At 45.3% G+C, this 26,727-nt stretch overlaps 2 long non-coding RNA genes across 12 annotated transcripts in view; one reads left to right on the forward strand and one right to left on the reverse strand.

Moving 5' to 3' along the window:
* The first annotated feature begins 294 nt into the window (after positions 1 to 294).
* On the forward strand, positions 295 to 1,547 carry LOC123329234. Its single transcript, XR_006544604.1, has 2 exons — positions 295 to 611; positions 1,253 to 1,547. It is a non-coding gene; the product is annotated as an uncharacterized LOC123329234 (long non-coding RNA).
* Positions 1,548 to 16,699: 15,152 nt separating this feature from the next.
* Positions 16,700 to 26,727, reverse strand: part of LOC102403501 — a 156,020-nt gene continuing 145,992 nt past the window's right edge. For all 11 annotated transcript variants that reach the window (XR_003103242.3, XR_003103229.3, XR_003103223.3 and 8 more), the window contains 3 exons: positions 21,231 to 21,325; positions 18,655 to 18,747; positions 16,700 to 17,886 (listed from right to left, as the gene is read on the reverse strand). This is a non-coding gene — a long non-coding RNA (uncharacterized LOC102403501). The remainder of the gene's footprint in view (positions 17,887 to 18,654; positions 18,748 to 21,230; positions 21,326 to 26,727) is intronic.

The following is a 26,727-nucleotide window of genomic DNA, read 5'->3' on the forward strand; positions in this document are numbered from 1 at the left end:
TCGTCGGGGCGCTGACCTTCCGGGGCCGCAGTCCGTCTCGGTGCAGATGGCCTGCCCGCCCTGCCTGCTCCTCGGCGCGGGGCCCGCGACAGCCGGCGGGTCGGGGGCCGGAGGGAGCCGTCTGCGTGGTTGTGGGGGGCTGGGGGGATAGGTCGGGGAGGGGGCCCGCGGGGCCCCGGGCGGGAGGGCAGGGCCAGCCCCGCGCACAAAGGAGCCCTGGCGGCGGCCCCTCGGAGGACAATGCAGCCCTGGGGCGCGGGGGGCTGCGCCGCGCTCCAGCTGCCTCTTCACAACGAGGCCTGCAAACGTGCCCACTTGATTCTAAATCCTCTTAGGCGCTCGCGGTGTGAACCGGGAAGGGGGTGGCCCTCCAAGCCTTTGCAATCCCAGACCTGGAGCCTGGCGCTCGGCGAGCGGTTTGCACCACGCATGCAAATCGAGTTGGCGTCTTGGAGACGTGGGCAGAGTCTGTTGGGTTACCAGCAAACGCCCCGATACGGCCCTTCAGTGCCACGCGGGGTCCCGAAAAATGTGCAGGGTGTTTCCCCTGGAAAGACTTCCTGTTAAGTGTTCAGAAAAGCCAGCTGAGCTGCGCGTCATTAGTCACCCAGGTATTTACACTGTTTTTCCTATTTCCTTTCTCTCTTGGCCTCTGTGGTCAGTGGTATAAAATTCCTAGGAACTCCCACCTAAACACCAGCTTCCTGTTTATGCCCTCAGTGGCTTTAATGTCTAGCTGTTGAAAGCAGTTGACCAAAGCTCTATGAAACGACTAGCGGAGGTTTGCAGGTGAACAGAGAGAGGAGGAAAAAAAAGAACAAAACCAAACGGGTAGGTCAAAGGTTCGGGTTCATTTTTAATCACTTATGTCAGAATCACAGGGGGAAAAGGTAAAAGTGAAGTGTAATTTGATGCCCAAGATCGTGGTTCAGTTTCATTTGGTCCCTGTGTCTACAGGAACTTGTAAAATATGATGGAACCTGTAAAATATGATACCTAAACTAGGAACGTTTTCCTTTCTAGCGGGTTAAAGGCTCCCCCCACCCCATGTGGCATGACACTTGTGTTATGAAAGGTTAAAATTCTCATATAAGCTCAGTCTGTTGAGCGCCTGTATGTGCCTTGCAGCTCCTAGGGCCGCTTCCTTAAGTGCCTGCAGCAAAATGTTGCATGTCTGTAGCTACCTGAACTGCAGCCTCCTCGACCTGAAAAGAACCTGAAAGGGCGCTTACTTAGCTTTTTTCTGATGCAGAATTCCCTGTAGGACTCCTGGGATGTGAAGAACTACTCCCTGATAGGATCCCTTTGGAATTCCTTACATCAGAAGACAGCATCTTTGCTTGACAATCTGATTTAAAAAAAAAAAAAAAAAAAAGGTTTTCTATCCATAAAACTGGAATCTGCCTCCACTTATGGAACCATGGAGAATTAATCAAATTTCTATTTCACATGGTATTACCCTTCAGATGTTTGGAGACACTCCTCACACCCTCACCCCCAGTGTTCTCCCAGCTAAACACCTGCAGATTGACCAGTCTGTCCCGTGGGTCTGATTCCTGCACCATCCAAGTTATGCAGAGATGCTTCAGTTCACCTGAGTTCCTCTGAAACTGAAGATGGTGTTTCAATCATGCAGAAATTCAGCCTAGGAGGCAGCACTGGAGAAATATGGCTTAAAACCAACAGGGAAAAACAGTCCAACCATGGCCAAGTTATTCAGACAAAAATAAATTCTGGTTTTCCATTCTAGTCTTTTTCTACGCTGAGGCTAGTCATGCCCAGCTCAGTTATGAAGCCCAGGAAAGAAGGAAAAAGCTGTATGGCAGGCTAGCACTGAGCCTTTCATATTCTTGCATTTTATCGTCAAAAAACCCTCTGAGTGGGTACTGTTGTTATTCCTCTTTTACTGGCTCCAAGGTCAAAGAATCCACGCAAGGTCACACTGCTAGCAGGGGGCAGAGTGAGGTCTCTAACCTGTGAATTACACTTCCATTGCTGGAAGCTGCTGCCCTGGAATCCATCCTGAAAACAGAGGTCCTGGATTGCATGTGTTTTTCTGCGTGTTCTATGACATACAGCTTCAATTCAAGGCCAGTTCGCATACATCCTATTTATACAGCTACAAAAACTTTTGAAATGCAAGTTAAGAACTTTATGGGAGAAGAGTTCTTTTTGGAAGCAAATGAAACAGAAATTCCAAGTGAGAGCCAAAAGTCATCCCAAACATGGTTTTATTCCAATGGCATTACTTAACGGTAAAGTGTTATATTACCCTTGAATTTCCTGCCTGGGCTCAGGGTAGGCCAGGCCCTGGATGCTTTTTTGCATTTATCACAGCAAAGCCGTCGCCCCTTACTCACGCTGGCTCTCCAACGTGTCCGTTACTCAAGAAAAAAGGGAAGAATGTTTCCCATGCACGCGCTGTAATTATTTTTTTTTTTTTTCGTGTTGCTCAGTCTGCCAGAACAAAAGTAAAACCACAGAAAGGAGATTTAGATCAGCCTCTTCATCTGCCGGCTGTTATGTTACAGTTTTAGGAGGGGTTGGACATCAAACCCTTGAAACTGTCATCCATGCATTCCTTCTTGGAATAAAGCAGCATTGGCGTGGACCCCTGCTACATTATTTTCTACCCCCAAATGTTGGAAACTCTTGCCCTCCAGGAAAATACAGAAGAAAACCCTGAATTAAGGGAGTTAGTTCTGAGAAAGTCTCTTGCGGTCTGTAATAAACTGGCACATAATGACATCTGGCCAGATGGATTCTCCTCCTTCACAGAGATGTTGCTTGGATGTTTCGTTTTTCTAATTTGTTGGTTCTTATAAATAGTGCTTGAGAGAACTTTTTTTAAGTATTTATTTATTTACCTGGCTGCATCAGGTCTTAGTCGCGGCATTCTGGATCTTTCATTGTGGCACACAGACTCTCTTGTTGTAGCATATAGGCTCCAGAGGGCTCAATAGTTGCCTCGAGTGGGCTTAGTTGTTCTGCAGCATGTGGGGTCTTAATTCCTGGACCAGGAATCAAACCGGCGTCCCCTGTGTTACAAGGCAGATCCTTAACCACTGCAACACCAGGGAAGTCCCTGTTCATTTTCTTCAAACTTAATGGCAACTTAATGCTCTATTCTTTATGCACTTGTTCATGCTCTACCTTCTCTTGATCATGACTTGTGCGTAAGTCAGGTAACCTGGTCTATCTGGTTTATTACCCAGCATACCTTGAGTAGGTCCTCAAGAAATGCTTTTTGAATGACATCTTGTACATCTTTTGTGCATATATATGTAGCTCTTAATGCAATTTCTCATTCAGATTAATTCTTTGGTCAAATTGCTAGAGACAGAAAGAACACAATTGTTTAATAGGTGAAGGGTGTCAATAGGGGAAGAGAAAAAAGTTCTGCAGGTGGATGGTGGTGATGGTGGCCCAACAATGTGAATGTAGTTGATGCTTCTGAACTGTACATTTTAAAGTGGTTACAATGGTAAATTTTATAATATATGTCTTTTACCACAGTAAAAATAAATGAATACTTTGACTTGCAATTCTTGGGCTAAGAGTAAGTATGTATATTTTAAATTTGGGTGTATATTACTAAACTTTCCTCCAGAAGTTATGCCATTTTGTATGCCAACTACCAGTGCATGCAAAAACCCATTCTGTAGCATGCTAGCAACATTCAGTCTCATTATTCTTTGTATTTGATAGGTAAACCTACACACACAAATACACTATAGTTACTTGTGTGACTATGCTTTTTATTATTATTTATTATTATTTTATTATTATTTATTATTATTAAGGATTGAGTATATTTTCATGTTAGATATTTCTTCTTTGTTTAAAAGCTTATGTGTGTTCTCTGTGTCTGCCCTGCAAATAGGTTCATGGACACAAAGGGGGAAGGAGAGGGTGGGACGAATTGAGACTAGCATTGGCTTATTTATATACACTGCTGCTGCTGCTACTGCTACTGCTAAGTCGCTTCAGTCGTGTCCGACTCTGTGCAACCCCATAGACAGCAGCCCACCAGGCTCCCGGTCCCTGAGATTCTCCAGGAAAGAACCTGGGTTACCATGTGTAAAATAGCTAGCTAGTGGGAAGCTGCTGTATAGCACAGGGAGCTCAGCTTGGTGCTCTGTGACGGCCTAGAGGCGTGGGACTGGGCTGGATGGGAGGGGATATATGTATAAGTATAGCTGATTCACTTTGTTGTACAGCAGAAACTAACAATGTTATAAAGCAATTATATTCCAATTTAAAGTAAATAAGTAAATAAAATATACCCTTTTGTACCTTAAAAAAGCTTGTGTGTTTCCTGTCCCATTTTTATTGGGCTATTTGTTTCCTTTTATTGATTTGTAGGAGCTCTGTGTATAGTAAATATATTAACTCTCAATCTGTTATACAGTTTGCAAATATTTTTCCCAGTTCATTATTTCTCTCTGTTACTTGTATCTGCTACATGAGATTTAAAATTATGTGCTATATCAATATAATCTTGGGATGGAAAAGTCCCTTCCTCATTCCAAGATTATAAAAATAGTCATAGCTTTTATCCAGTACATTCATGGCTTTGTACTTTTATACTTAAATTTTTGATGCATCTGTATGTTGATGGTAAAGACTAAGGTAAAGATTCAGTTGAGTTTTCCTTTATCTTATCATTTATTCTATCATCATTTATATAATCCATGTTTTCACTTGAGTAATTTGAAATGACATCTTTTGGTTGCAATAAGTAACCATATTCCAAGGTCCATTTCATTGCTCTATGTATCCTGGCACCTAGATATACTGTTTTATTTAAAACAAGTTACCAGTATATTTAGATGGTTCCTATTGCCATAAATCCTGTACTAGTGATGAGCATTTAAGAATTAACCGATTGTTGGAAAGATTTTATTTTTAAAAAATATTTATTTATTTATTTGGTGGTGTCGGGTCTTAGTTGTGGCATGTAGAATCTTTATTTCAGTCATGCAGGACCTTTTGTTAAAGTGCACAGACTCCCTAGTTGTGGCGTGTGGGCTTCAGTAGTTGCAGGACTCAGGCTCTCTAGCTGTCGCTCGTGTGCTCTGGAGTGCCTGAGCTCAATAGTTGCAGTGGAGTCTTAACCACCGGACCACCAGGGAATTCCCAGAAAGAGTTTACATTATGTATAATTGGAAAGGTATAGCCAGAGAGAAAATTTCCTCTCCTGGGAGTCAGCAGAAGATGCCTAGAAGGACCAGTGATGGAAGGAGAGGGCTTGGCTGGGATGACTGGTGCAGTGTCAGGCCTGCCTTATATCTAAATCATATTCCCCAGAGGGATTAATTCAGCTTTCCGTGGTGGACAGAAAGCTGGTGGGCTTTGCCGTCTTGGTATTGAGTTCTGTCTCTGCTACTTCCTAGGTTTACGGTCTTGGATAAGTCACTAAAGCAATCTGCTTATCTCAAGGCAAAGAACAGCTACCAACATGTACCAACAGTACATTTCATTGCACTCTGCAAATAAGATCTAAATATTTACCATCATCATTATTGTTATTACTACAACTGCTATAGGGGCAGATGGTTCCCCTCCCATGTCTTCATGCTTCTGCCTGTTCACCTGCATCCTGGCCGGGCCACTTCCTTGTGGGACATCCTTCTCCAAGGAAGAGATGCTTGAAGGATGGCGACACTCAAAGGCTGCCATCATCCGAGGGCATAGCCTCAGGCAACAGCCCCTCTGATCACCTCATCCAGGACTCAGCTGCCTTCACGTGCGTGCCCACACTCTTCCTACAGACATTCTTAATTTGCTAATTCTATCATTTACATATTTTTGTGGGGGAGGAGGTCTTTGTGTTGTGTAGCTTTTGATCTAGACCAGGGGTCCCCAACCTCTGAGATCTAATGCTTGATGATCTGAGATGGAGCTGATGTAATAATGATAGAAATAAAGTGCACATAATAATACAAATGTGGGCTTTCCAGTGGCTCAGTGGTAAAAAATTAGCCTGCTAATGCAAGGAGACAAAAGTTTGATCCCTGGGTCGGGAAGATCCCCAGGAAGAGGAAATGGCAACCCACTCCAGTGTTCTTGTCTGAAAAACTCCATCGACAGAGGAGCCTGGTGGACTACAGTCCATAGGGTCGCAAAGTATTGGACACGATTAAGCTACTGGGCATGCGCATGCACAATGAATGTAATGAGCTCGAGTCATCTCAAAACCACCACCACCCCTTCCCTTGATCCATGGAAAAACTGTCTTCCACGAAACTGGTCCTGGGTGCCAAGAAGGTTGGGGACCACTGGTTGAGACCACTGGTTCTGACCCAGCTCAACTAGTGAGCAAACGCTCTGTTGGGGGCACCAGGAGATAACAGTGTGTTTTGGTTGTCACTCTGCCATTGTTCCTTGGTGATACCACATACACGATCAAACCTCATGGGCGGGGGACTGACTGACAGAGACTTGGGACATTGCTGGTTCTCTCGAGACAATACCATCCCAGCCATCAAATCCTCCAAGCTCTGACCTCTAAGCTCTGACGATTACCTGTCCTGGACCTGGTTCAGTTACTCCCACCAGGAGGAAACTCTGCACATGGACTGAGGGTTCATTAGATACCAGTTACTGCTCTTACTATGGGCTCTGCCCCTGCAGCAGGCCTCGAAGTGGAATCCTGTGAAGTGGGTACCACTATGCCTGGGTCTCCATCACCACATGCTTGGTCTAGGCTGATTCCTGCCCTCCACCTCCAGCCCCTCTGGGACCCTGGCCTGCCACCTGGCTCTCTGTTGACCATCTACTCCCTGGATCCACACCCCCCTTCACCCTAGCCCCTGCTTTTCCTTCTCCAGTTTGCCTGTGCTGCTCGCATTCTGTCTTGTTTTCTCTGGGTGGTGTTTCACCTAGCATCTTGCCGGCATGGCTAAAAGAAAACTTAGTGAGTGTTCAAGACACCCTGGACCCAAGCAGAACACAAGAGCTGCTGGCCAGCAGGGGGTTCAATGAAGGTCAGGTACGAGGTGAACTGTGGACCTGGCTGACCTTGGAGCCTGCTGTCCTTAGAGGAAGGCTGGGGGGCATCGCCAGCATCTCCTGTGTTCCTGCAGTGCCTGTGCCACTTGCTGGGAATCAGAGGAAGGCAAGACAGATGTGATCCTCAGCCTCCAGGACCTCAATCCAAAGTGGGGGACAGACAACCATCACAAACCAAGTGAATGAAACAGCCCAGTGCGGAGAGCGCTGTCCAGGCATGGCCGGGTGCTGAGATGGAGGCCAGGCAGCCAGCCTGGAGGCCCACTTAGACCTGATGCTGGGGATGCCCTCTCTGACTGCCTTAATTGCACTTTCAACATGAACTTCCATCACATCCCATACAGATTTAGAAAGACTTCCACCAGCTTCTCTTACATTTTTGCCAGTTTGCTAGTCACAAAATTTAAAAAAACTAAAAAACACAATCACCAGGTGGTGAGCAGAGAAACCTGTAAAAGTGAGCATCCCTGGCTCCAGGCACACCCCCCTCTTTGTTGCCCTTTGACACCTTTTACTTGATTGCACTGAAGCCTGGATTAATTTTTCCTGGCCCGAGGCCCATGCTAATTTGCATGGCTATTCTATATACGAGTCAGGTCCAGGAAGACAGCAGGCCAGCCTGAATTCACAAACAGAGTCACATCCATCAAGTAGCCACGAGCTCAATATACTTACTGAGAAGAATGGAGGGTAATGAGAAATCCTACTGCGGCCTGAAAGCGTGACTCACCAGGGCTGCTCTGTGGTCAAGCTGATGGGTAAAGCACTCCATCATCCTTACGTTCCCCTTGTCAAACACTTGTGGGCTTCCATTTTGGGCTTTAGACATGTAATTATGGTTCCCATTGTTTCCAAAGCCAGAATGAAGCCTCAGATGATATAATTAATTGTGAGTTAGGTGGAGAACTTTCTTTCGTTGTATGCTGTCTTCTGCGATGTTCATACAAATCCTCATTTTGCCCAGTAATACCATATACTGCTGAACTGCACTAGTCTATAAAGTACACGTTAATGCTATCACATTTAGCTGTTGTTCTGAGTGGGTAACTGGAAGACTTAACGTACAACTGGGGCTGAAATCTATTGTGGGAAACTCCAGTCTTTCCCTGTGTTTGTTGGCATCAATAATAATTCTTATGGTCACTGGGAGTGTTTGTTCATTTTTTTCACACATTAGTTCATTCAGTCAACAAATATCATTTTAGGTCTTGATGTGAGAGGAACTGTACTACATATGAAGATGTGTGGTCTCTAACCAAAACTAGAGCTACCGTGCATGCTCAGTCACTTAGTCGTGTCTGACTCTTTGCAACCCCATGGCCTGTAGCCCGCCAGGCTCCTCTGTCCATGGAATTCTTCAGGCAAGAATATTGGAGCGGGATCAGGCCTCCTTCTCCAGGGGATCTTCCTCACCCAGGGAGCAAACCCGAGTCCTCCTGCAGCTCCTGTATTGTCAGGCAGATATATTGTTGGGCAGATTCTTTACCACTGAGCTACCTGGGAAATCCAGAGCTGCCATGTGATCCAGAAATCCCATTCCAGGGCATATATATCCAGACAAAACTATAATTCAAAGATACATGTACCCCTAGGTTCACAGCAGCACTGTTCACAATAGGTAAGACGTGGCAACAAGCTTCATTGGCAGATGAATGGATAAATAACATGTGATACATATATACAATGGAATATTACTCAGCCATAAAAAGAATGAAATAGCACCATTTGCAGAACATACATGGGCCTAGAGATTATCATACTGAGTGAAGAAAGTTAGACAGAGAAAGACAAATATCATGACATCACTTATACGTGGGCTCTAAAATATGACACAATGAACTTACCTATGCAATAGAAACAGACGCACAGACACAGAGAAAAGACTTGTGGTCACTAACGGGGAGCAGGAGCAGGGGAGGGACGGACTGGGAGTTTGGAATTAGCAGGTACAAACTATTATACATAGAACAGATAAACAACAAAGTCCTCCTGTGTAGGACAGGGAGCTATATTCAACATCCTATGATAAACCATCATGGAAAAGAATACGAAAAAGAACATATATATATATATAACTGAATCACTGCTGTACAGCAGAAATTAACACAACATTGTAAATCAACTCTACTTCAATAAAACCTCACAAAGCCAGGGTCTCTGACCTCAAACTGCTGGGCTGAGAAGGTGCCCACCTTGGGGCTGGTGCTGTATCTAAGTCACCTGGGCAGCCTTCTAAAGTCACACATGCCTGCCCACCTCACCCCAGTCTCATCCAAGATTCTAGCTTTCCAGGTTCAGTGGGAGGCCCTGACATGGATTTTGAAACAAACAAAGAAAACTCCTATGATAGTTCTGATTACACCCTTGGGTGGTGAACCATGGGTCTAGTGATCTTAACAGAAGTCTGTAGAACTCAGTGCCTCCTTGTGGGGCAGTGGAGCCGTGAGTCCCTCTTGACCCATGCGGCAGGAGCTGCCTTGGGTCAGCGGTGACACGGGCTCCTGAGGGCCCGTCCCCAAGCGTTGGGTCAGGCCTGTGCTGGACACCTGTTCTCATGCCGACTCTGGCCGGGGCCTCTCTGCTGCAGTTTGTCCCAGGCTCAGGGGCCCTCGTACTGAACTTACCTAATCCTTGGACCTCTTCCTTTGGTCAGAAATCCCACCTCCTAGCGCTGGCTCTGCAGTTACACCTGGTGACTGTCAGCTACCCACCCCTGGCCCGCCCGCACCCCATCCAAGAGTTAGTATGACAAGCTCCGGTGTAAATACTGCAGGGTCACTGCTGGGATGTCATTTTTGGGTTGAACGGCGATTATTTGTCTCATGTCAGCTTGTGAATTCTAGCTCGTTTTTCATTTCTAAGTGTCACGTCTGATTATTTTGGATATGACATTCTGCCTGAATATTGGGTGATAATGATGGTGACGTAGTGGTAAAGAACCCGCCTGGTAATGCAGGAGACCTAAGAGATGTGGGTTCAATCCCGGGTGGGAAGATCCCCTGGAGGAGGGCATGGCAACCCACTCCAGTATTTCTTTCTGGGAGAATCTCATGGACAGAGGAGCCTGGCAGGCTACTGTCCGTAGGGTTCCAATGGGTTGGACACAACTGAAGTGACTTAGCATGCATGGAGACAAGTCAGAGACGGTATATTCAATATTTCACAATTATTATTTATTTATTTGGCTGTTTGAAGTCTTAGTTGTATTATATAGGATCTTTTTTGTGGTGTGCAGGCTCAGTTGCTCCAAGGCCTGTGGTATCTTAGTTCCTGGACCAGGGATTGAACTGGCATCCCCTGCATTGGCAGGCAGATTCTTAACCATTGGACCACCAGGGAAGTCCCTACAATGATGTTTTAAGTTCACCCACATAACAATTGGCCCAACCAACCTGGGTCTAGGTGCCATAAGTTTCCTAAGTGGATGAAAGTGAAAATGAAGTCTTTCAGTCGTGTCCGACTCTTTGTGACCCCATGGACTGTAGCCTGCCAGGCTCCTCCATCCATGGGATTCTCCAGGCAAGAATACTGGAGTGGGTTGCAATTTCCTTCTCCAGAAGATCTTCCTGACACAGGGATCGAACCTGGGTTCCTGCACTGCAGGCGGACTCTTTACTGTCTGAGCCACCAGGGGTTCTTGGTTTTCCTAAATGGATGAATGGAGTCAATTCAGAAAGTCTTACTTAAACTAATCACCTGGATAAGTACAAAGAAAACCAGAGTTAGCTGGTGCATATTTTCTAACTGTGGCAATTTGCTGGTTCTTGACCTTCGGTCACCACATGCATGTCATCTGCTGGTTCTTTTGCTCGGCTTTCACTGAACCTGTTACATGGGGTCATATGCCGGCCCCAAACCACGCCTCCTTCCTCACGACCACACACTCTCCCTTCAGGCATGGACCACCAGGCACACAATGCAGATAACGTGAGCAGACGTGGTCACCCTCAAGGCACCCTGTTGGGTGGGTGTGACAGCCACACATCAACCATTCCTAGACGATGGAGGCTGTGGTGGGGTCTGCCCTGGGTCTTGAAGACGCAGAGCAGACAAGCAAGCTCAGCTCTGCAGAAGCAGTGGGTGCCAAGGCTGGAAACCAGGACATGTGGTGGGGAGGGTGGCTTGCCTGACACAGGGGACAAGGATGGAGGACAGGCTGGGGAGGCAGGTCCTTGCCCAAGCCTGACCTGATCTGTGACTGGCTGTCCTGCGTGGGACATTCCTGCCCCTCTGCCTCTGCAGTGTGACCTGAGTCAAGCATCCACAACTACCCTCTAGGGCCTGCTGCTGGGCTGAAGAGGCAACTCAGACCTTTGTTCTTGGGAGACAGGGAGGGAGCTGGTGAAGGGTGTGTATTCCTCTTCCTTTTGACGTTAAAACAAACCACATTTAACTGCTGCATGGATCCCTGTTCAGGTGTCCAACAGCCCCTGCAGCACACGGGGACCCCTCCCTGGCGTGGCCCAGCCCAAATGGAGACATGTCCTGAGCCCTCAGAAAGGTCTACAGCAAGAGGCTAAAAATAGGCAGGCAAAGCAGCCCAGACCCAGGGATCAATGTGCTTCGCAGGCCCCAGGAAAGGCAGCTGTATCAAGTTCAGGCTTCCTCCCGCCAAGCCTCAGGGGCGTGAGAGACTTCCCAGCTTGGCTTGGAGCTGGGAAAAAGGGGGAGGAAGTGGAGAGGCAGGATGTGGTGGAGGGCCCTGGGCTGTCTGGAGGGCCAGAGCTCTGAGCAAAAATCCTCCTACGGATTCTTTGAACAGTTTAAAAAAACAAAAGCGTGCACAAACACACACACAGTCCCTAAAAACAGCTCTTTGCTTTAATCTCCTTTGGTGGAAACTGGGATTTGGGGCGGTTCTCATGGGGGTGGCCAGCTCTTGGTTTTCAGGGTCTTCTGAGTATGTACGGCCATCAGCAAGACTGTGATAAGCACCAGATGAACCCTGATAAAGCCATACTTGTCCCAGGTTTACGGACATGAGTGATGGCAGAGCAGCACTTCCCAGAGCAGCGACTTCTCGGTGGTGATTTGCAAAGAACCTGATCAGGCTCAGTGTGTGATGAAGCAGGAGGCCCTTTTCTGATCCCTCTCTTCCAGCTTCTCTTCTCTCTTCCCTTGCAGCAGTGGAGCAGGTCTGCGATGGCTGGCATGGTTTCATTCGGGGGCGGGGGCATGGGTCCAAGGGACTGGAATCATGATAGGTTTCAGTCCTGATTCCTTGTGTTCGAGGACAGAAAAGACACTTCCTCTTTGCTTCTGAACTCCTTCCGGAAGAGAAAAGCAAAAAGCCACTCGAGGAAGATAGAGCATCATGGTCACTCCTCCGTCCTCCCCAGGGACCCTCTTCTGGGGGCTTCTGTTAGCAGGTGGGTGAACTCTCTTCCAAATGTATTAAACATGAGAAGCTTTGAGCATGTTTCTGGTGAGTAATACGGACGAGGATGGCTCATTTTTTAGACTCTGACAAGGATCGTTACCAAAATACCTAAGGCAGCTATCGTCAATATTTTGGGACACATACATTTTAAAAACATTGAAAGACTCTCCCCTTTTACTTCTCATTTTCTATTTTTTTATTTGTAATACCTTAAGTAATGCACTTTCTTATTTATTAAAGTTTTTTTTTAATGTGGATCATTTTTTTAAATCTTTATTGAATTTGTTATAATATTGCTTCTGTTTTATGTTTTTGTTTTTGGTTTTTTTTTGCCACGAGGCATGTGGGATCTTAGCTCCCTAACTAGGGATCAAATCCTCATCTCCTACAATGGAAGGTGAAGTTTCCACTGGACTGCCAGGGAAGGCCTAATGCACTTAATTCCCCCCGCCGCCCCCCCACCCCAGATTTATGGAGATATAAGACTTCCCAGGGGGAGCTAGTGGTGAAGAATCCATCTGCCTATGCAGGAGATGTAAGAGATGCAGGTTCAATCCCCAGGTCGGGAACATACCCTGGAGATGGGCATGGCAACCCACTCCAGTATTCTTGCCTGGGTATGTTAATTAAACACTGATTCATTTGGAAGGATCACCCGGGCACGAGCTACACCTGCTGCACAAGAACGATGACTTGTGCTGATGCCTATTTCGGGGGGGAAAAGGCACAAAGTGGCAGCAAATAGTTTGCCTTTTGGTGATCTGGGAAGGTCTTTGCTCTCCTCATGCTTCTGCACCTGCAGAATTAAAGCTTCTCAAGTAGGAAAAAACCTGCAGTCCCAGGGTGTTGTTAACTTACCGTGTGGACCAGACTTTTACTCCATCTTTCTCCCTTTTATTTCAAAGAGATTTTTGTTTTTTTGCACTTACTCCAGTTAGTTCTAAAGACCACAAGTGTTAGGGAATAAATTTGTTTATAATGATGGATGGGCATTTTGACAACCTAGGGCTTTGCTTCCAGAGCACTTTTACAGGTGCTAAATACCACCCAACAGGGAAGGAGCACAGGACACCCAACAGAGAAGTGTGTGTGTGTGTCTCTCACGTTGCAGAGAGATCGGTGACCTGTTTAAAACTGCCCAACAAATTGGTGACAGGCAAAGTGGATTGCCCTCAGCCACACGCTCACACGGAGGGAAAAAATGAAGAGGCAAGTCATCCTCTGCCCATCTGTCTTTAATTAGAGACAAAGGAAGTCAGGATTTTTTTATCCACTGGAGAAAAACAGTGCAACTTTACTAGCCAAACACTGAAAATCCCTGTCATCAAAAGTCCATGGGATTGGGCTTCTGGAAGGCCAGCCCAGCAGTAAATGACAGCGACGTGGCTGTCCAGGGAGTAGCTGCAGAGTAAGCATCCCAGGATGGAGTGTCAGGAGCAGCTGCTACTGGATGGGGAGCAGGGTTCTGCCTGCCCTGGAGCCCTCGGGACAGTCGTGGTCCCTTTGCTCTGTTTTCTTGAGGGGAAAATGGCCCAGATATTTTTCCTGATCCAGAAAACCAAAAACCTGAGTCCAAACATTCTCAGTCCAGTGAAAATATTCTGAAACCTCAGAAAAGTGCATGCCCCAGAGACCCTCATCCTGACTTGTAATTTGGTCAGTGATCACCCATTTTTAGAAAGGTTCGGGTGGTCTGATTTCCTCTGGGAACTCTGGAGGTTTCTTGGTTTCAGTTTCCGGAGTTTTCTGCTGGCCTCAGAGTTCCAGGGCAATTGTCCTTCCGCTTTCTTGATACCAGGGAGTTGGCCCGAACATAGCCTGTGTAGAGAGGCTTTGAAAGTTTCATCCCTAATACACCTGCCTAAAAAAGATGCTCCACCAACAATTTCAAAACAGTGCATAATGAGCTATACATTCTTTAGACATGTCATTAGATCTCCTGCCACCTCTTTGGGATGTCGGAACCGCTAAGCATCAGGCAGCATCCTCCCTGAGGGCCCGAGTTGGCTGGGACCAGGGTGGTGTGCATCTCTGATTTCCACACGCTTTAATGCAGTTCTCTAATTTGAAGCATGCAAACTAGGTTTTCTCCCTTCGGAAAGATGGTCCCATACAATTTGGTTGAGGAACGATGCACATTTCACAGAAAGAGAGGATGGGGCCATCCAAAAGGGATAGAAATTGCTCAAATGAACAATTTGCATTTCCTCTCCTCCCCGGGGGGAAAATGAATGCAAAAACATCTGCTGTGAAAGCTAAAGTAAGCTTCAACTCCTTCCTATTTGGTATAGCAGAGTTTTAAGAGAGGCAAGCTGTATTTTTGTTGTTGTTGTTTTGTTTAATGAACACACAGAGTGTGTCCTATACACAAGTGGTCCAGGGCACCAGTAGGGAGACTGAGAATATAAAGTCAGGACAATCAGCTTGTAGCACAAGTTGGTGGAGGGTCCATGTGACAACAGAAATGGTCGAGGAGTATCGGCAAGCATCTCTGGGCAGCCAGGGTAGTCCCCCAGCCAGAGGAGCCATTACCCTGCCCTCGGTAATAATAACAAAAAGCACAGCCCATCTCCCTAAATGAGCAGACATCTTTTCCCACTTCTCCAGCCCCATCAAATATTTCCCCTTCCAAAGGTAGGACAAGCATAAGTCTCTTTTGTTGTTGTTGTACCAATTCCTTTTTATTCTACAACCAGCAGCAATCATTTATTCAGCTCAGAAGTCTGTGGGCAAGCAACTGGGTGGACTGAGCTGGGAGGTTCTACCATGAGTCTTGCTGGGCTCACAAAAAAATCTGAGCGCTCTGCCGCATCTAATAGTCTCTGATCCAACAACAGGCTGCTGGGACAGGCCTGTGGTGGTCCCAGGAACCTAAAGAGAGGACAGCCCCAGTGCTCAAGCTTCTGCTTGTGTCACAAAGAAAATGACATGGCAAAATCAGATGCAAGGAGTAAAAAAACAGACTCTTACCTCTCGACTGGAGGAGTTGCAAAGTCACATTGTAAAGGGGAGTAGAAGGACTTTAGGGGCTTTGAAATTCATCAGTCAATAAGTGACAGAGTCAGACTCATCCAGATTTCAAAACCCATATTCGTAATACTGATCCTGCAATGCCTCTCGAAAATGGATCCGTTCATAGTTTTCAAGATGACTGTCCCACTTTTTGAGGGAACTTGCCTTCTCTTAGTTTATAAGCCCCTGCTATCTTCAACCCTTGACAAGCATTAGTTCTCTCTGCTGTGTGCCCTTGGGTATCCCTGTTCTGTGCATCCATCCACAAGACCATTTATCACACTATAATGAAGCATTTATCATAATACAATATTTACTATCTAGACTAGGGGTCCCCAACTCCCAGGTCATGGACTGGTACTGACCCATGGCCTGTTAGGAACCAGGCTACACAGCAGGAAGCAAGTGGTGGGCAAGCGACAGAAGCCTCATCTGTGTTTACAGCTGCTTCCCAACACTCACATTACCTCCTGAGCTCCGACTCCTATCAGACTGGTGGTGGCATTAGACTATCATAGAGGTGCAAACCCTACTGTCACTGTCTCCCATCACCCCCCAAGGGGACCATCTGGTTCCAGGAAAACAAGCTCAGGGCTTCCTCCTGACTCTGCATTATGGTGGGTTGTATAATTAGTTCATTATATATCACAATATAATAATCATAGAGATATAGTGTGCAATAAATGTAATGTGCTTAAAGCATCCTGAAACCACCACTCCTCTTCTGATCCGTGGAAAAATTGACTTCCACGAAACTGGTCCCTGGTGCCAAAAAAGTAGGGGACCTTGCTCTAGACAGTGTAGGGATTCTGTCTAGCTACAGCCCTGATGCCTGGCCTAATCTTTGGTAAGCATGTGCTTCTTGAAGCTAATCAAGTAGAGGATAGTTTGAAATGGAGGTGGAGAGTCACTTCTCCAAGGTCAGTATATTCAGACCTTCTCTGTCTGTTTTGGAGGAATCCAGGGAGCCCCCATGGGTATCAGATGGTAATTTCTCCCTCCCAGCTGCAGAGTCATCCATTGTGGGAAAAATCCAGCAACAGCAGGTCTAGAGCTCCATATCCAATCGCTGTTGTTCAATCGCCAAGTTGTGTCCAACTTTTTGTGACCCCATAGACTGTAGCACGCCAGACTTCCCTGTCTTTCACTATCTCCTTGAGATTGCTCATATTCATGTCCATTGAGTCAGTGATGCCATCCAACCATCCCATCCTCTGTCTTCCCTATTTCCTCCTGCCTTCAATCTTCCCCAGCATCAGGGTCTTTTCCAATGAATCGGCTCTTTGCATCAGGTGGCTGAAGTATTGGAGCTTCAGCTTCAGCATCTGTCCTTCCAATGAATATTCAGGTTTAATTTCCTTTAGGATTGACTGGTTTGATCTCCTTGCAGTCCAAGGGGCTCTCAAGAATCTTCTCTAGGACAGGTATTTTATCAAATGCCAAACACAAGTTGGTTTTCTTCTTTCCATTCAGAGTTGCTTTAACACAAGTTGATTTTCTTCTTTCCGTTCAGAGTTGTGCTTGCTGATTTCATTAGGCCCCTGAGCTTGGTATCAAGACCAATTAGAAGACAATGATGATAAAGTTTGGGAGCGTGTAGGACTAAATAGATAAAAGCCATCACTCTGTAGATCTGAATGGAGCTTTCTGGCAGGAGCCACTTTCCAGGACCAAAGCCACTGGGACTTTATCTATAAGATGCTTTGACCTTTTAGCTGATATAGTGCTTCGGTCTGATTTGCAAAAGTATCTGAAGTTTTTCAGCCATGACCTTGGTTTATCTCTTCTCTTTCTCTCTCCTTCTGTCTCTTCAGTCAGAGTATTCTCTAAGTGTAGTTCGGTTCCATTGGCTGAGTATGTTAGAAGCGAGGGCTGGGTTCAGGTCTGTCTCAGTCCAACCTGCTTTCCCCTCATGATGAAGGAATTCTGTGCAAAGACCTTATTATTGCTGATCTTGGCACATTCTGATGGCCTGACTGTGTGGGCCCCAGACGAGCCCCCACTGTGGCCAGCTGGATGGATGTCACTAGGGAAACCCTCTCATCTCAGAGGGTCACTTCCTTTCTCAGGCTACAGCCGCGAGAGTGGTGTCGACTGGGGCTGGGAAAGTAGGTTGAAACAGAACTGGAAGAGAACCAGGCTGAGTGCATTTGAAGGTGTCTGTTATCCACAGTGCGACAGATACCTTGTCTCTGCTGAGAGTGACTTCAGAATTATCTCCGTTTGTCTTCAGCTACTGAACGTCATGTGCTGTGGCTCAAGCCATGTAATTCACCCAGATCTGCACAGATGAACTGGCTTTTCACATCCAAATGTCTTTTCTAAGAATAAGTACATTTCTATCTTGTGGTCTCATGTCTCCAAATATTGCCAAGTGTGTATGCCCAGGGTGTGGATACAGTGGGGCCAAAGCTGAGCTGCCATCTGCATGCAGACATGTTCCTTACATGTCCTCCTCTGCCAGTTTGCTGCCTGAAACCCTCAAATGGGAAACAAAATTTTCTATTCTACCATCTGAACCAAGGACTCTGCCAAGAGGAGAAGATGGAAAATATCCCACGAAGATTATAATGATATGCAGATTCTTGCCTGAGGTTAAGCTTTGTAGGCAATTGGTGGTGGGGAGGGGCAAGGAGGGGTCGAGAGTAGGAGGGTCCTTGGGTCCCAGAAAAAAGAGGAAATCCCATGGACAGAGGAACCTGGTGGGCTACTGTCCACGGGGTTGCAAGAGTCAGACACGACTTAGCGACTAAACCACTACCACTGCCATCTAGGAGGGCACCAAAGGGCCAGGGAGGGAAATGAGGGCAGCGTCACCTAGGCTACGCTTTGCCTGGCTTATCAGTGAATGAGTCTATCATCAGCAAAGCAGGCCTGCAGGCAAGGACGTTCCATGGATGGGAAGGTGCCTGTCTCCACACCAAGGTCAATAGCACACAAAACTGAGTTTGTGTCCAGTTCACCCTGAACTTTGCAAGCCATCCCACCCCCAGCAGAGCCCAAAGGAGCTGACTCGATCAGGAGATCCAGTCCCACGTACCTGGTTATAGACACAAGGACTATTGGCCATTGGTTTCCAAACCTTTGCTCCTGATGAATACCTTCAAGGGCAGGTATCCACAGGCCCATGGCCAACCTGGGTCTCTAGGTAGCATCTGCTCTTGATCCACCCACCTGACCCATTCCACCAAGTTCCCCCCCACCCCAGCCGAAATAACCTTTAACATAGTCCAGGAAGAGGATCTTACCAGAAAGAGGGTTTCTCTGCCCTGTGATTTCTCACTCTCTGTGCCTGACTGAACCGGGCGAGCACCTCCACAAGTCTGCTCTTCTTGATGGCCCTAGTGTGAAGGAAGCATAAAGGACCCACATGTAACCCCTTCTCATAATCACTTCTGAACCCTTTTGCCAACAAATACAGGCAAAGCCCATGGTGTGTAAGTACAATGGAAACTCAAGTATTGAGCCCTATAATAACTGGGGCTGGACTTGATCTAGACCTGCAGCCAGGCTGAAGAGACGGATCCCAGCTGGTTGACCCTTCAGCTTGGAAAACAACTGCAAGAGTTTCCTAAAGTCCTGGAGCCACCATCTGTATTCAAAATATTGTGCCTGTTCTATTTACAATAGCCTATTTTAGTAAGTATTTTATTTATAATTTATTTACACGGAAGCAACCTAAATGTTCATCAGTAGATGAATGGGTAAAGAGGATGTGGTATATATACAATGGAATTGTATAAATGTATAAATGGAATAGAACGAATAAAATAATGCCATTTGCAGCAACATGGATGGACCTAGAGATGATCATACTAAGGGACATCAATCAGAAAGACAAATACCATGTGATGTCACTTATATGTGGGGTCTAAAATATGATGCAAATGAACTCATCTATGAATCAGAAACAGAATCACAGACGTTGTGGTTGCCAAGGCGGTGGGGGTGGAGGAGGGATAGAGTGGGAGGTGGGGGTTAGCAGACGTAAGCTAATATATATAGGATGGATAAACAACAAGGTCCTTCTGTATAGCACAGGAAATTATATTCAATATCCTATGATAAGCCATAATGGAAAAGAATATAAAAAGAATGCATATATATGTACAAAATCATTTTGCTGAACAGTATTTAGCTTCACTATCAACATTTGTTTCAGCATAATTAAAGCCATTTCATTCCTTAAAAAAATAGACAGTCTTATATTCATATTTATGGTCTTAGTTCCAGAGTGCCTTTTAATTCTTTACCATTTCATCTTTTTTTTTTTTTTTTTAAATCATGTAACATATGGAAAGAAAATGGAAAGATTACTCACTTGACTGGAATCAGGTTTGAAATCACTCTGAATATATTTTCTAACGCTTCCTCATTGATTGCCTTGGAAATAAATAACCCCAAGTGGTAGCACCATATTTATATTTCTAAGTCAGGAAGATTTCTCTTATTACTCTGCTTCTAAAATAAATTCCCAAGAAAGTGCGTTAAGTATCAAAATAGTATTTTCAATATCTGCCAACCTAATGTTCATGTCTCAGCAAGAAAGCATGTAACCAGTGAGTAAACTGCCTCTTTGTCAAACAGAAATGTGGCAAATTCTAAGGTGGCTCCTTTTCAACTAAATTGTCTCAGCATGCAGAGCAGTGGGGAGAGGGTTTGCTATAGGACACGGGCAAAAGCCCAATCTTTAGATGATTTTTCCAGGAGGGTATTATATTAAGTTCCAGGGAGAAATGATGAGATATTCGCAGTGAAACGGCACATTTTCTTTCAGAATCACCCGCTCCATTTAAATGCATTCGCTCCTCCAGAATGCGTCCCCAACAGGCCACGGGGTTGCACATGGAGTCCCCAGGATGCAAATGAATTCTGTAACCTGACTGGCTGCTCCCGATTTCCAGGAGGCCTGACCTTCTCTGGATGCACCCCGACTCCACATACATGCTTTTTAAGAGACACGATTTTGTCTTGTCTGAAGCACAATGTAATTAGAAAGCTATCTGGCCCACCCACGCAGCTGCCAGGGTAACTTGGCATGGCCTCCACCTGCCTCTGATGGGGTTGCCCTGGCTGTCCTTGGCTGTCCTCCGAGACATCTCAGGGCTCAGGGATCCCGGGCAGCACTTGCCCAGAGCCCAGGCTTGGCCAGACTCACAGAGAGTCGGGTGTTGTCTGCTGGGAGCCCTGGGGGTTAGGCTGGATGGAGCCCACAGCAACCATGTTCCACGTGGCCATGGGTGGCACAAAGGAGCCTCAGCCGTCTGACATGAGCTGCCCACCACTCCACCCAGAGTGCAGAGACCATCCCAGGGCATGTGCAGGCAGGCATGCTCAGTCGCTCTGATTCTTTGTGACCCCATGGACCACAGGCCCCCAAGCTCCTCTGTCTATGGGATTTTCCAGGCAAGAATACTGGAGTGGGTTGCCATTTCCTCCTCCAGGGGATCTTCCTTACCCAGGGATTGAACCTGTTTCTCTTGCATTGCAGGCGGATTCTTTACCACTGAGCCATCATGGCAGTCAATGAGAAACACATCCAAACCCCAATCCCTTCATCCCATCACTCACAAACTTTCCCTGCAGCCTCAAAATCCCAGTCCCCCGGGCCTCCTTTTAACCCAGCTCTCTCTCTATTTCTCTCTTCCCCAATAAGACCCCATGCCCCATCAAGCCAGCCTTCTTTTTCTGCTCTCAATGACCTAAAATTTCCAGTCTCTGCCCCTAAACACTCTAACAGCCTCAACAGTTATTTCCATGCTTAATTCTATATCCTCCAATTCAAGTATTATTCTATAGCCAGATTTCTTTCCCAAATACATACCTTTGGTCATGTTACAATGTCATTCTCCTGCTCACAGACTTCCAGTGGCTTCTCATGGTCTCGAGTTTCCTTAGTTGGGTGCTCTGGTCTGATGCCTATTTGTGTAAATAAAGTTTTATTGGCACATAGTCACTCCCATTCATTTACATACTGTTTATAGCTGTGTTGATGCTATGATGGCAGAGCTGAGTCATTGTGACAGGCCCTGCACGGCTTGGAAAACCTAAAATATCATTTGTCTCTTTATAGAAAATCCTGGCTGACCCCTGCTCTAAAATGTGGTCCCAAATTTCCTTTCCAGTTTCATGTCTTTAGAGCCTGGGCTCTCCTGCCTTTCCCACTTTGATTCCCACTAGTCCACTCTCTGCTGGGGGAAATGTTCCCCTTCAGGCCCATTCCAAATGGACCCTACTCACAAATGCTTTCCTGATTCCTGTTTCCATGTCATCCCTAGCTCCTTTGGACCCATCATGCCTTGTGATGGCATTTTGCATGTTCTGACTTTTATTGTAAATATTAATGTGTTTAGTGTTGCTTCCCCTCCCACCCCAGGCAAGGTTTGAAGCTCCTAGAGGGCAGGAACCAGGTCTCAACCACATTAGCCTCTCAGCCTAGCTTACTGCAGTGTCATTCAATGGTTATTTGGAGACTTACTTGACTGAAAAACTGGGACTCTTTTTCTTTCAATGGCTTCCAGAGTAAATCACCAACCTCCTCCAAATTCCCACGGGCATCCCAACACCACCCAATACAAGGGGAAGTTGGAGTGAAAGGAGTCAGTGGTCTTAACTGACTTGAGTTCAAATATCTAACTGTTAGCAAAATTTTTAAAAATGAGCACATTGTAAGGGCCCTTCCCAGCACTGTGGAAGGAGACACTGCAAGTGAGGGGCTCTCAGCTTCATCAGCTTCTTGGCAATTTACCTCTGTATCTAGGCATCACTCAGGTATGAAGTCTTTAATGTGATTGTGCACAGAGAGCTGACCCGAGAGATACATGCTCCGTGCTAATGAGGGCTCCAGGGCCAGCTGGCACTCTCTTCACTCAGGCATCCCCATGGATAATGAGAGCCTTATTCTACATTTTTTCTTTAATCTGGGTTTTTTAATTTTGAAGATTCACCATGGGAAACAGTTTGGTAGTTTCTCAAAAAGCAAAGTGTAGAATTACTGTATGACCTAGCAATTCCACTCTTCAGTATATACCCCAAAATAATTGAAAAGTAGGAACTGGAAGAGATACTTATACAGCCATGTTCATAGAAGCATTACTCACAAATGTAGCCAAAAGGCAGAAGCAACCTAATGACCTTCAGCAAATGAATGAATAAACAATATGTATGCCTATGGTGGAATATTATGCAGCCATAAAAAAGAATGCTTTGATGCATGATACAACATGGATAGACCTTGAAAATATTATGCTATGTAAAATAAGACACAAGAGGACACATATTTTGTAATTCCACTTACATGAAATATCTAGAACAGGAAAATTCTTAGAGACAGCAAATAGATTAGCGTTTATGAAGGATTGAAAGAAGAGGGAAGAGGAAATTATGGTTTCATTGTTTTGAGAAGTTCTGTTTGGGATGATGAAAAAGTTTGGGAAATATATTGTGATAATGCTTTACAACGCTGTGAATGTAATTAATGCCATGAAATTGTACTCTTAAAAATTATTAAAATGGTAAATTTGTGCTATGTATATTTTGTCCCAATAAAAATACAAAAGTGAGGTAATATCTGATCATCAGAAATGAATTTGTTCAGATCAGGTTATTCATGTGTTAAAAAATATCTGGCAGAATCTTTTGCATCAAAGTATTTATCTAAAATGATTGCAATCTCTGGAATAAGAACTCTGTAGAGCTCATATACAAAAAATTCTTGCTAAGCCAAATAAAATTGATATTAAGCTGATGTCCATTCTCCAGTCCTCCCTCCACTTGTCAACAATCAACCGTGGATGAATTCAATGGCAGTGAAGACACAGGTTTTGAGAAACAGTGTGGCTTGTGTTTGTTTGCCAATGTTGTCTTCAAAAAAAGACAAACTTACTTGGTGGTGATGTGCCTAGGCTAATTTCTTTCAGACCCTGAACTCCCTGAAATCTGTTTAATATAACTCCTTGGCTATCTGTATAGACCCTGACAGCTGGCTGGAGGCGAGGGGTAACTGGGCAGCCTTGCAGAGGTTCATCCGGAGCATAAAAGCCTTGATAAGGGAGGGGTCATTAGGTGAGCGGGAGACCACATGCCACCTAGACATCACGAGCATCCCTTTAAATGTATTTGCTGCCTCTGCCTCCCCTCCCCCATCCCGGGTTCCATCACCCTCTCAGTTGCTTTCTCTAGGACACGTTCAGAGCCTGCATTATGTCGGATAAATAATGCTTGGTGCAGCAAAAAATCTGAGCCGGTTTAGCACAGAGTTTTGTTTTTCATTCTATCACAATCTGAGACACTTAGGAAGGAGGCTTCTATGAACTTGATCAGGAATCTGAGGTCCATCCACTGGGGTTCCCCCATTCTCTCTGGCTTTGGGATTATCTATTGGATCCTCTGCATGTGACCAGGAGACAGGGTAGCAGGATGGTGGAGGTGGTTGAGGTGAGTTTTCTGGGCTTAGCATGGAAATGATGCATGTCTTTTCTGCCTCCAACCCACTGGCCAGGACTGAGTCACATGACCCCCACCTAGCTGCAAAGGAGTCTGGGAAATATGTTTGTCTGAGTCCTTAACAGGGTTTCCCCCAGGGGGATTTATATATATATCTCTCCAGCCAATCATTGTTCTTCCCATCCTTTGTCCTGCTTTATCCTCACTCCACCAGGAGACCAGAATAGCCTTGCCTTCCAAGGAGAGGAAATAGAGGCACAGAAACTTTGAACTCAAGGCTCCAGCCTGGATAAAGACTGCAACCAGAAGTGCTCTTCCACTTTCCAGTGTGGGGCAAGGCCACCTTCTTCGGTGACTTGCTCTGAGCTCCAGGGTGGACTGGGACAGCCTCTGCTCAGAGGGAGACTCGCTTGGAACATCTGGGCTCCAGATGCGCTGGCTTCTTTCATGCCTCTGAGTGCAGGGGAAGGTATTGGTCTTAAGCCCTAAAATCCTGCGGAGTCTGCTTTTTGTCTCTGAGAGGTCTTCCCTCCTCTCTGCACTCTTTGAGGGCTGAATTCAGCAGAGCCAGCCTTCTTCAACAGCTGACAGGGAATTCTCAGTGGAGAACAGTTGATTTTGGACCAATTCCTGCTGTCAGTCCTGCAAAGCCCAAGCTTCCTGACCTATAGGGCATGCTGACAACCCCATCTGTGTTTGCAGTTAGTTATCGGGGGGGCTTCATTGTAAAAAGTTTGTCGAAAGTTAAGCTGGATGGTGCGCAGAAAAAGATGCATTCATCAGGCTGATTCTTCCACTCTCTGCCCTCTTTCTTGTGGCTTTGTTGACAGACCCACACAATGTGTGTTGCCAAGATATGAAGACACAATCCACAAAAAATACCTTTTGCCTCCTCTCTGTGTAGGTTTCCATCCATGCATCTATCTTGGCATTTTATTTCTCATGAAAGTGATTCTAAGGTTGAGGTTTACCTCTACTGCATGATCTCTTAATTCATAATATGAATAACAATGTGGAGAGGTAAGTCGAGTCATAAATGGTCACTCATAATGGGATTTGGGGAAATGAAAGTGCATTGTGTGTGGCTTTAACTTTTTAAAGTTGAGATCAATACGATCACACCTTCAAACTTTTCTCCCAATGTAGTTTTTGCCATACAGCCCTGAACTGAATGGATGGTGTGCTGACTGCCAGAGGGGTTTTTTATGTTTGCACATAGCTCACTACAAAAGATACTTTACAAAAACTGTGAGGAAAGTAAATATTTGTTACATTAATACAATATATAAGAGCAGAGAGGCTCAATAATACACTTGCTTTAAGATAAGGGAATACACATGGTGGTCCAGTGGTTAAGACTCTGTACTTCCACTGCAGGGACACTATTTCAGTCTCTGTTCAGGGAACTAAGATCTCTGCATGCCAAGGGGCCAAATATATTTTTTTCTCTTGAGCTGAATAAAAATGGATATACAACATATTAACCAAAGATTAGGGAATATAGCTATCACCTGTTCAGGTGAGAGGTCCGAGATCTGTGTTTTGTTTTGTTTCTCACTATTTGTGAGAATTTACTGAGTCAGGTTTTCTTCTTCTGTACCACAGTAGAGAAGAAAGGGATGTACTTTTGAGGGATGGTTTCAGATGCAAGGAAAAGCATTTCTGACCAAAAGTGAGGTTTACTTTCTCACACAGCAAGACATCCTGGATGTAGAGTCGTGGGAAGATTAGCGTAAACAATATATTTTGCTCTGAAGTCCTCAACTGTGCCTCCTCATAGCCACAAGATGGATGCTGCAGCTCCAGACATCACATTCTCACAGAACTAAGGCCAAAGGGTGAAAGGTCGTTCCTCTTTTCAGGAAATATATTGCTTAGAATCCCCCAGCAGACTTTTACTTGTATCTCATTGGCCTAAAGGGAGTTCATGCTTATCCTTAATATAATCATTGGCAAAGTGGAATGGGATTATCATAATTGGTTTAGACCAGTGGTGCTCAAACTTCAGCATGAATTGGAATCTCCTGGGGGCTTTATTAAAAAATAAATTGCTGTGTTCCTGGGCCAAAGTTTCTGATTTACTATATTCAGAATGGAGTCTAATAAATTTGCATTTCTAATAAGTTTCCAGGTCATCCCACTGCTGCTGGTCCAGGGAATCATACTTTTGTTGGTTTAGACAGATCTTGATTCATTTTCTAGGGCTAGGGACAACTGGAGGAAAACATCAGGACCAAATTAGCCAAAGAGAACTTGTTAGGCCGGCATCCTGTCCCGTCCACTGCATGTTTTCTTGTATTTTCCCCTTCATTTTCTGGGTATACTTCTAGACTCTTTTGACCTTTGCTGGACCATTGCAGATTAGATAGCTTTATGGAAATTGTCTTTATTAATTTGATTCCTACAGCAAGTCTTTTTTCCTTTGAAACTAACATAAATTCTAAGTCCATCAGTGTGTACAGCTTAAATTATGTGGAGCTTAAATTATTTGTTTCAATATCTATTACCTTTTGACTTTCTCTGTAAAGTGTCATCAGTCGTTGCATTTGTTCAGTCATCCAGTTTGTTAGAACCATCTTAAGATCTTCCTTGGCTCTTACCAAGCTAAACACTTTTGAGTCATCAGCAGATTCTTTCACACTATCGTTCACTTCATCCTGTAGGTCATTGACAAGTATATTGAGCTAAATTACTGGAACTACCTAAAAGTTTGTAGCAGTTATATAGAAACAGATATAAACAGATATAAACATAATTATATAGAAAGAAACTTCTCCTGCCCAAAATTCCATGTAAATGACATTTTTGAGACCACTTTGGAGATTTGGGCACTAAATGTGGAGATTTCTTGAACTTCAGGCACTAGCAGCATCTGA

Source organism: Bubalus bubalis, chromosome 14 (genome assembly GCF_019923935.1).
Source record: "Bubalus bubalis isolate 160015118507 breed Murrah chromosome 14, NDDB_SH_1, whole genome shotgun sequence".
NCBI lineage: Eukaryota > Metazoa > Chordata > Mammalia > Artiodactyla > Bovidae > Bubalus > Bubalus bubalis.